The 10,669-nt window shown below is 53.4% G+C and overlaps 1 long non-coding RNA gene across 1 annotated transcript; it reads left to right on the forward strand.

The window, feature by feature from the left end:
* The first annotated feature begins 500 nt into the window (after positions 1 to 500).
* LOC311519091 lies at positions 501 to 10,022 on the forward strand. Its single transcript, XR_014711198.1, has 3 exons — positions 501 to 573; positions 1,392 to 1,552; positions 9,698 to 10,022. It is a non-coding gene; the product is annotated as an uncharacterized lncRNA (long non-coding RNA).
* The last annotated feature ends 647 nt before the right edge of the window (positions 10,023 to 10,669 follow it).

Raw genomic sequence — 10,669 nt, forward strand, 5'->3', positions numbered from 1 at the left:
GATTAATGCAGGGGCTTTAGGGGCTGCAGCCCAGGGCCTTGGGCTAAGGGGGGCCCTGCAGGCCCATGGGCCAGATGGGACCCACTCCTTCTTTTCATCTGGCCTGCCGCAAGTCCCAAAGCGTCACCCCCTTCCCTCCTTCCCTGCCCCCCGCCCATGCAGGGCTGGAGCTGCAAATGCCGGCTCGCTGGCATGCCCCTGTGGCCCCTAGGCAAAGGGCGTTCAGGGGCAGGGGAGGGGACGCACACACGTGCTCAGCATGCTGCCATGCACAGTCAGGCACGCAGGCAGACGCACACACACGCTGTAGCTGGACTGGAGCCAAAAATCACCCAATTCAAGCTTTCATTCTGATTGGCCGGGACCAGCAGCGAGCCAGGGCCGGAAGCCAATCAAAAAACAAGAAGCTACAAGCTACTGTAAAAGCCCTGAAAGCCAAAAAGCTAGCCAACACACAATGCACGAGCCAACTCAGTCTAAAACAAGCCCAATTTCTGCTTAGTTTCCACAGATTTGGCAACTCTGGGGATCCTGCCTTAGCCCTACTGCACCGACGACCAGGAGTCGCCCGAAGTAAGTGCCTCCCAGATGGATCCCGCACTCCACACTCCCTCCTGCACCCCAACCCTCTACCCCAGCCCAGAGCCCCTTCCTGCACCCAAACTCCCTCCCAGGCCCCACACCTCCACCTGCACCCCAAACCCCTGTCCCAGCCCTAAGCCCCCTCCTGCATCCAACTCCCAAGCAGAGCCGGCACCCTGAACCTCCTGCTGCACCCCAACCCCCTGTCCCATCCCTGGCCCCACCCCAGAGCCCAACCCCCAGCTGGAGCTGCACCCCCTCCCGCACCCCAATCCCCTGTCCCAGCCTTGAGGCCACTCCCACACTCCAAACCCCCAGGGGCCCCACAAAATCTAATAGCCCCAGGCCCACAGGAGAGTTAGTCTGGCCCTGCAGGGAGGGTATTCCAGGCATAAACTATAGCATGGCGAAGGCTTGGAGCTGTTTGCAGGAGAAGGAAACAAAGGTGTTTCCTTACACGGACCCATTTGTTCAATCTGTTTTTTCAAGCACTGCAGTGCATAGACCGGTGTGTTACTCAGATGGGTCAGTCTGTTCTATAGGTGAGGGACTGTTTCTTTTTTGCAGAAAATCCCAAAGATGCATCAAGTCCTGACTTGAGGCATATTGAATGTAAAAGCATTCTTTACAACAGTTCACCCTCTACTGCTGGCATATATCCCCAGGAATCCAAGGACCATGACAGGAAGTTTTTGCATTCTTACTGTCAGTCCCCATTTCAGTGCCAATTATTTTGGTGTTATGTTCTGCATTTATATGCTTTCTACCTGTTGTTCTAGGCATTCATTTTGCTGTCTTGTTTTCCTAAGTGTGGAGGACTCCTCCAAACTCAGGACCTCATATCCTAGTGCTTAATCTTGGGTGAGGAAAGGAAACCGGCTCCATGCCATAGATGTTGTCTCAACTGCCAGGCATGGAGGTAAAGATCTCCCAGAAGAGCAGGAAAAGTTTGGGAACAGACAGAGCCCAGGTACAGTGCCCAATCTTATTTCCTTTGAAACCAGTAGGTGTTTGGCCAATGACTTCAATGAGAGCAGGCTCACACTCATAAAAGGGAAAATGATCGTGTCCTGTCTCTTTGTGGTTGTTTAGCTTCCATTCTGAGAAGAAAGGATTGATTGTTTTCCCACAGAGGAGGGGGAACAGTTTTCTTTTTCTGAAGAGAAGAAGGACTTGTCCAATGAAATCCTGAACTAGAAAGTCTTTAAACCCTAGCCTGGCTAGTGCTGCTCACAAAACTGGCGAATTACCTGATGCATCCCACAACCAGTCACCAGCATGTTTCAATACTCTTTAAAGATCACTGATGTGGGCACTGACATTTTTATCTACAGAACTTCATTTCTGGGGTTTGAGTCTAACTTATAAATGTTACCTTCCTGTTATAATTGGGTGCTGCAGAAAAATCAATATGGATGTATGCTGACAGCTTCTCTTGGAGATCCAGTAAAAGAGAAAGGCCACTGCTTAGTATCAGGTGACTGGAAACAATTCTGCAAATTTTATCTCTTGCCCAGGACCCCTTTAGTTACTCTGAGCTGCTGAGAATGGTTTAGTTACTTAGGGATGCTTTCAATTTCTCAGAGCATGGCCGCTTAATTCATGTGATTTTCATTAGCATTCATGGAACTCACACTTGCAAAGCTCCATGCATTTAGATGAGGAGCCTGATTCTCGTTTACACTAAGGCCCCTTTACACTGCTTCGGCAGATGTATCCTTTGGGACTATTCTCAGCATTGCTCATTTCATGTCATTCCCATTGACATACATGGGAATCCAACATGCAGAGGCAAGGGACTTATTTGTTAGCAATTTGTAGGACATGCATCGCCAAAGTAGGATGCCAGAAGCCTCATTCTGCACTAGCAAAAGCTGCCTGGTGGCTATGTAGTTAGTGCCTGGCAAAGTATGTTGCAAGAGACTATGCAAGATAATCAAAGTGAAGTCTTCATCAGCAGCTGGGGGGCAGCCTTACTGGCCAGTCATTGAGGGCCATTTTGATAATGGACAGACACCATTGGCTGCTGCAGCCTAGATGCCACCAGCTCTTCAGCATATTTTCCCTACAATATCCATATCACTTTACTAATCTAATTTAATATACACTTTTTAAGTGTATATAATATACAAATTTTTAATCCTGTTGGGCCAAATTATCCTCTCACATACGTGGGTGTAAACCAGGAGTAACTCCACTGAGATCAACTTTATACTGAGGTTAAATTTGTGTAAAGACTTGACCCACAGCCCATAGAATTTAAGTAGAAAGGCTCCAACTGACTTCAGTGGGCTTTGGATCAGGTCCTTATGAGAGGACAACCAGGCTGTTACCATGCATGGTCCTGAAGATTTATTTACCTTCAGGTCTAGAAACGTTTAAACAAATTCAAGGTATCCTGGGTCCCACCAAGACAACACTGACTTTTTTCTTAAAGTTTCTCACCATTGTTACCACTAGTGAAGCCCTACCAGCGCTAACAACACTGGGAGCATTAGTCTAGGCAACTGGTATGTTAACCATTGTATCATTTACATTGGCTCAGAGTAGGCCTGCATGACATAGTGGTTCAAATGCTGGTGGCTTCCGATGTCTTGTTTACAGAGCAACATTGTTGTTAGCAACAGTGGAAAATTTTAATAAGAGAAGTCTAGTGAAGGAAAGCGCATAGTAAGGAAAACTGGGATTATCACTCAGGAGTTATTGGCTTCTAGATCTGTGCTCAGTAACTTGTCCAAGGCCACACACACAGGCATGGCTGAGCTGGGATTAGCATTCAGGAGTCCTTCCAGTCCTGTGCTCAGTCCATTATTGCTGGTTTAAAGGGGGACTGCAGCCCTGGGACTCTGCTTTTCTGAGGCACTCCAATGCTTGAAATATACATTATCCACGAGGGAGATTTGGATCATATTAGTGCTAATACTAAAAAATAAAAAACAAAAAATAATCATTTATGCCCCCCTGTAAAGCGGCTAGCCAGGCCTTGACCCTCTCTGGGGCGGCGGGGAGCCACACAGGCTCACTACACACAGATAATGTTTGGGGAAATTAGTCCTGCCGTGGGAGTCTCCCTTGGCAGCCCTTGCAGCAACTGAAACAAGCACCGTAAACCTGGGCCCTGGATCAGGGCAGGGCAACCAAGTCAGTAGCTCAGGCCCTCAGGCAGGGGTTGAGCAAACAGTTTAGTGTTAGCAGGCCCAGGCCTCTAAAGGATGTGGAAAAGGGGGAGACTGCCACCCACAAGTTGGGTGGCAGGGGGGATGCAGGCCCTCCCACTCCACTGCATCCCAGGCCAGGGCCCTAGCAGCAGCAGAAGACCTGCTGCTGTGTCAGTGGGCCTCCTGGCCGCCATACACTGTCCTAGGCTCTGGCAGTGCCTCAGCCAGACTACGGTCGGCTGCCCCCAGGCTACTTCCTGATTCCCCCTCTTGGGGTACCTGGGTCCAGGCGGTGTCCTCCGGGGAATCCAGCACCATGGGTTCCTCAGGGTAACAGGCAAGCGGCAGCTCCAGCAAATCCTCCGCATAGCGGCCACAGGGCAGATCGGGCCAGTCCTGGCGTGCACCTTGGGCCGCGGAGGCTTCCCAGTCGTGGGCCAGGCTGGAGGCGTCTGGCCTCTACAGCAGCTGGGCCCTCAGTGAGCTCTGAGTGCAAGCTTTTATACTTCCGGGTTGCCGTCTGACCCTCTGAGGGGCAGGCTTAGAGCTCCCTAGCTCTGCACACTCCGGCACCCGGATGGGCTCGTCCCTCTCCGGGGCAGCGGGGAGCCACACCGCCTCACTACACACACACACCCCTCAAGTCTGGCTCCTGCTCATTGGGGTCAGGCACTTCCATCCCTTCTAGGTGGGACAGTAAGTCTGCGTTCGCACCGTCTTTGCCAGCCCGATTCCGGATGGTGAAAGCGTAAGACTGTAAGGTCAGATGCCACTGCAGTAATTGGAGGGGGGCATGGTCCGTGACTAGTGTAAATGGTGCCCTGAGGAGGTAGTACCATAGGGCGTCACAGGCCCACGTCACTGCGAGTGCTTCCTTCTCGATTACGGCGTAGTTCTTCTTGCAGGGGAATAATTTTCGGCTAAGTATAGGACCGGGTGGTCGTTTCCATCAACATCCTGGGACAGGATGGCCCCGAGCCCCACCTCCGAGGCATCCATGTGGAGGATGAACCCCCAGTCAAAGTCCGGAGTGTACAGGACTGGCTCCTAGCAAAGACGTGTCTGGAGTGTCCGGAAGGCGTCTTTACAGTCTTGGGACCATTGCACCCACCGGGGACTGTCCTTTGTCAAAAGTCCTATTAAGGGGGCTGCGATGGAAGCAAACCATGGTATAAACTGCCGATAGTAGCCAGCAAGCCCCAGGAATTGTCGTACTTGGCGTTTTGTAGTGCATGGCTGACAGGCTGCCAGGGCTTGAACTTTCGCCAAGAGGGGTTTCACTCAGCCTCCCCCTATGGTGTACCCAAGGTACATGGCCTCCTGCCACCCGATGCAACACTTTTTTGGGTTGGCTGTTAGTCCCGCCTGTCGCAGGGATCTCAGGACTGCCGCTATGCATTCCAGGTGGTCCTCCCAGTGGCAGCTGTATATCATGACATCATCCAAATAAGTCGCCGCATAGGCTTGATGGGGTCACAACAGGTGATCCATTAATCACTGGAAGGTCAACAGGGCCCAATGGAGGCTGAAAGGCATCCGGGTAAACTGGTAGAGTCCCAATGGGGTTGCAAATGCCGTCTTCACCTTAGAGGTGTAATCAAGCAGGATCTGCCAGTACCCTTTACTGAAGTCGAGGGTGGTAATGAACTGGGCCTCCCCTAGGTGGCACAGCAGTTCATCTACACGGGGCATAGGGTAGGCATCGAACCGTGAAATGGTGTTCACCCACCGGAAGTCTATACAAAAGCGCCAGGTGCCGTCGGGCTTGGACACCAAGACCACCGGACTACGCCACTTGCTCTGCGGCTAGCATGGCCTGTACTTCTTCCTCCACCTCCTGTCACATTTGGTATGGCAGCGGCCTGGTCGTCTCCCGGATTACCTTCCCCGGCTCAGTCTGGATGGAGTGATGGACCAGGGTCATATAACCAGGTAGGGCCGTAAAGGTTCTCCAGAATGCCTGTAGGAGACATTGGGCCTGCTTGCACTGTTCCTCCATGAGGGTGTCACCAAGCTGGGGGCTGGCGGGGTCCTCGGTCAGGGGTGCGTGGGGACCCAACTCTGGCTCTGGCGGGTAGGGGTTAATCAGCAGACCCTCCCTCTCTCGCCATGGTTTCAACAAATTCATGTGATACCATTGGGTCTTCTTGCACCGGTCGGGCTGGTGGATCTCGTAGGTGACGGGCTCGACCTTCCGAGCCACCTCATAGGGTCCCTGCCAACAGGCCAGCAACTTCGACTCGCTCGATAGCAGGAGGAGTAGGACCCGATCCCCTGGTTCAAAGGCACGCACCTGCACTTCCTGGTTATAAGTTTGTTCCTGTGTCTCCTGTGCGGCCTTAAAGTTCTCGCGAGCTAGGGCTCCAGCCTGAGCGAGATACTCCTGCAGCTGGAGGACATACTACTGGAGGCCCTGGGGTGGAGAAGAGGACAGCTCCCATGTTTCCCGCGTGAGGTCCAACAGGCCCCATGGACGGCATCCATATAGCAGCTCAAATGGGGAGAACTTTATCAACGACTAGGGGTACCTCTTGGATGGCTAGCAGCAATGGAGGGTGCAGCTGGTCCCACCGGCATAGCTCCTCTGGGGGGAACTTCCGCAACATCTCCTTTAGGGTCTGATTGAACCGTTCCACCAGCCCATCCGTCTGCAGCTGATAGACGGAGGTGCATAATTGTTTCACACCAGGAGCTCGCATACCTGCTGCAACAGCCAGGAGGTGTAATTGGTGCCTTGGTCCACTCGAGCAAAGACCTTCACCAGTTCACCAGCGATGGTCTGGGCAGTGGTGCTCTGCAATGGCACGGCCTCCGGGAACCGGGTGGCATAGTCAACAATGACCAAGACATACTGGAACCCTGAAGCACTTTTCAGGAGCAGGGCCCACCAGGTCCATGGCCACTCGCTCGAATGGCGTCTCCACTATGGGCATGGGAACTAGAGGGGCCCTGGGTACTCGCGGGGGAGCGGCTAACTGGTACTCTGGGCAGGAGCTACAATAGTTCCTCACCTCCTGGTGAACACCGGGCCGGAAGAACCATGTTAAAATCCGGGCAGAGGTCTTTTCATGGCCTAAGTGCCCAGCAGCGGGGATGTCGTGCACGAGCTTCATCACGGCCCATTGGTGACACCGCAGTACTAGCAACTGCGTTTGTGGTTTCTTTGTGCGGGGGTCACGGTCGATCCGGTAAAGACGGTCCCAGCATAACTCGAAGTGGGGCCACTGGATTGCGCACTGGGGTTTGACCAGGGTCCCATCAACCACCGCTAGCTGTTCATAGGCCCGGCTCAGGATGGGGTCAGCTTTTTGGTCCCGGCAAAAATCAGTATGGCGTTGGGGCTCGACAGAGGGCCCTGGCAGGGGGGCCGTCTGTTTCCTCAGTCCCTCCCTTGGGTTCTGGGGTCCCATCCTCATCCTCCTCCGGTAGGGCCTCGGGACACTCTCCTTCCAGCGCCAGGGTCGAGCGGAGGATCTCCTCGAAGGGGGGCCAATCCCGCCCCAGGATCACCGGGTATGCAAGTCGAGGGGCCAGGCTGACAATGATTCATCAGGTGACCCCTGTCACTATCAATGCGATCCACATCAATGGGGGCCGCACATCGCTGTGGATGCACTGCAGACAAATTGTTCCCAAGTGGGGATCAGCCCGGGGTCCCAAAGCCTGGCGAATCAGTGTCTGCCCGCAGCCGGAGTCAATCAGGGCCTGGGTGGAATGGTCCCCAACAACTACCGGAACTGTGATCTTGGGAGCCTGTGGTAGCCGGGCCCTGGTTTCGCCTGCACAGACATGACCAAAGCTGCAGTCCATTTCTGTGCAGTCCCACTGCAAATGTCCATATTTCCCACATAGAAAGCAGGGCCTGTGTTCAGGGCGACTGCCTCGGGTGGGGGCTCCCAGCGGTCTCCTGGGTGCACTCTGACTGGTCCCCGGGACATTCAGCATGGTGGTTGCAGACCCTTGTTGAGGGGGGAGTTCGGGGCGTCTAGCCTGAGGCCCTGGGCGAGCTTCTTGCCCGCGGAGGAGGTTCCACCACTCAGTCGGGGTGCTCCCTTTCCTTTCAGCATTAGGGCACCCTGGCCCGGGGGATTGGGCTCGGATGGCAAGCCCCACCAGCGTTTCAGCCATGAAGAAGTCTTCTATCAGCGTGACGGTGGCTACTAACATCTCTGGCCAGTGGCAGAGCACCCAGGCCCGTCCTCGGGCCAGGAGGAGGTGCACGAACTGTTCTACAGTGACTTGTTCTGTGACCTCCTCTGCCATCGTCCTCTCCGGCTGTAGCCACCACTTGCACGTTTCCTTCAGGGCTTGGGCCACCAGCTGGGGTCGGATGCCTGTGGGGTAGGTCTGACTTTGGAACCGCTGCTGAAAGGTGTCTGGGCTGACATCCAAGGCGTCCAGGATCGCTGCTTTTACCTGGTTATAATCCCTTGCCACCTCTGTAGCCAGCCCCCGGTATGCCGTTTGGGCAGTCCCGGTCAAGTATAGGGCCAAAAAAGTGGCCCATTGGTCAGGGGCCCACCCACCAACCAGCGCCACCCATTCAAACATCACCAAGAAATCCTCGGGGTCATCGTCAGGTCCCATCTTGGTTAGCCAGACCGGCGTGGTGGTGCGCGATGACCCGGCCACGTCTCCCGGCTGCGGCTCCGTGGGGCGTCTAACTGCTGCAGCTGGGCTCCCAGCTGCTGAATGAGCTGCAGCTGGAGCTGAGCTGTATGCTGCTACTGCTGCTGCTGGAGCTGGGCGGTGCCCTGCTGTCGCTCCTGGGTCTCCGTCAGGAGCTTAATTAGTCGATCCATCTCCATGGCTCTCTCGGGGCGGCTCTCCCCCTCAGATCCCTTCTCACAGGGGCCAAGGGATCGTACCCACATTCTCCACCAAGTGTAAAGCAGCTAGCCAGAGCTCAACCCTCTCCGGGGCGGCGGGGAGCCACACAGGCTCACTGCACACCGATAATGTTTAGGGAAATTAGTCCAGCTGCGGGAGTCTCCCTTGGCGGTCTTTGCAGCAACTGAAACAAGCACCGTAAGCCCGGGCCCTAGGTCGGGGGGGGGCAACAATAAGTCAGGTGCTCAGGCCCTCCGGCAGGGGCTGAGCAAACAGTTCAATGATAGCAGGCCCAAGCCTCTAAAGGACGTGGAAGAGGAGGAGGGCCCTCCCACTCCACTGCGTCCCAGCCCGGGGCCCTAGCAGCAGCAGAAGACCTGCTGCTGTGTCAGTAGGCCTCCTGGCCGCAACACACTGTCCTAGGCTCTGGCAGTGCCTCAGCCACACTACAGTCGGCTGCCCCCAGGCTACTTCCTGATTCCCCCTCTTAGGGAACCTGGGTCCAGGCGGTGTCCTCCAGCGCGTCCAGCACCATGGGTTCCTCAGGGTAGCGGGCAAGCGGCAGGTCCAGCAACTCCTCCGGTTAGCGGCCGCAGGGCAGGTCGGGCCAGTCCTGGGGTGCACCTTGGGCTGTGGGAGGAGTTGGGAGGGCTGGAGGAGTTTGGCCTCCCTCATGGCTGGGCCCCCAGTGAGCTCTGAGAGTGAGCTTTTATACTTCCGGGTTGCCACCTCACCCTCTGAGGGGCGGGCTCGGGGCGGGCTCAGAGCTCCCTAGTTCCGCCCACTCCAGCACCCTGATGGGCTCGTCCCTCTCTCGGGCAGCGGGAAGCCACACCACCTCACTACACTCCCACTGACATTGATTTTGTCCCAGTTTCTTACATTTCACAGTTTAAATTAAATATTTTTTTCAGACATTCGGTTGTTGGTAGTGCTAATCTCCAGTTGCCAGCTGCTAATGACAGCACTGCACTGTACTTCTTTAGTTTTAACCGTGCTCCAGCAAGATGTCTCAGCAACACATTTCTAATCGGAGTAGAGAAAAAGAAAGATAAGTTAGAAAGAAAGAAAAATTGTAAGCAAGTTACCCAAACTTATTAACTATTTCTCTGCTTTTACTGCTTCAGAATCATCTTCCAAAGATGTAGGACCGTCTTTCTCAGAAAACGATAATCAAGGTGAAGATATAGATACGAACTTGTTTCCTTAAGAGAGGACAGAAGGAAAGGCAAACTTTCCTGAAATCCAGGACAAAAAAAGCGATGATGAAAGAGATGACCCACTTTTCCTACCACATGTCCACATAGGTGGAAAGAATAGTAGTGATAAAGAGGATAATGTTGCTGTTAGCATCAAACAAGATCCTACTAAATGGCCATCTTTGATAATGGAGGAGTTTAACACCCTGAATATTAAGAAAGGTCCACTCTATTTTCAGAATTGCAATGACAAGTTTATAGCTTCCAAGCAGCAGTATAAACATCAGAAAAGCTCTCTCGTATCTCTTCTTTTCAAACAAAAACTATTAGAGGCTTTGGCTGATGTATTCTAATTCCACAGAAGCAGTATTCTGTTTCATCTTCAAACTCTTTTCATCACCTAGCACCTAGCACAACTGGAAAAAAGCAGAGAAAACAACATGTTCTCATGAAAACAGTGTGGAATATTGTAATGCTATGGTTGCACAAATAGCACATATGTGAGACTAGAATCACCTTTACAGGGAGATGTTCCAGCCACTGCTAATGCAAACTGTTTACTGGAAGGACGTTATAAGGTGCATTGGCAAGTTACTGGAGAAAGTACACACCAACTCAAGCCTGCCGCTGCACAATGACCTTTTTAAACCACAAGCTGCGCATTTGCCGTCATGTAGCCCATTATGGTCTCATCTGCCATGCCAGGATGTTAGTGTGGCGAGAGGAATGGATATCTATTATAATCCCCAATCAGTCCCTCATCGCCGACGTCACAATTTGCCCACCTAGTTTTGACCTGCACCATCGTCAATGGTCCCTGTTGCACAGGTTTCGGACTGGGCAAGGTCTCTATGCAGCCAACCAGTATCACTGGGGCCTTTGTGACAGCCCTTTGTGTAG

The sequence above is a fragment of the Lepidochelys olivacea genome (genome assembly GCF_965140295.1).
Source record: "Lepidochelys olivacea isolate rLepOli2 genome assembly, chromosome: 3".
NCBI lineage: Eukaryota > Metazoa > Chordata > Testudines > Cheloniidae > Lepidochelys > Lepidochelys olivacea.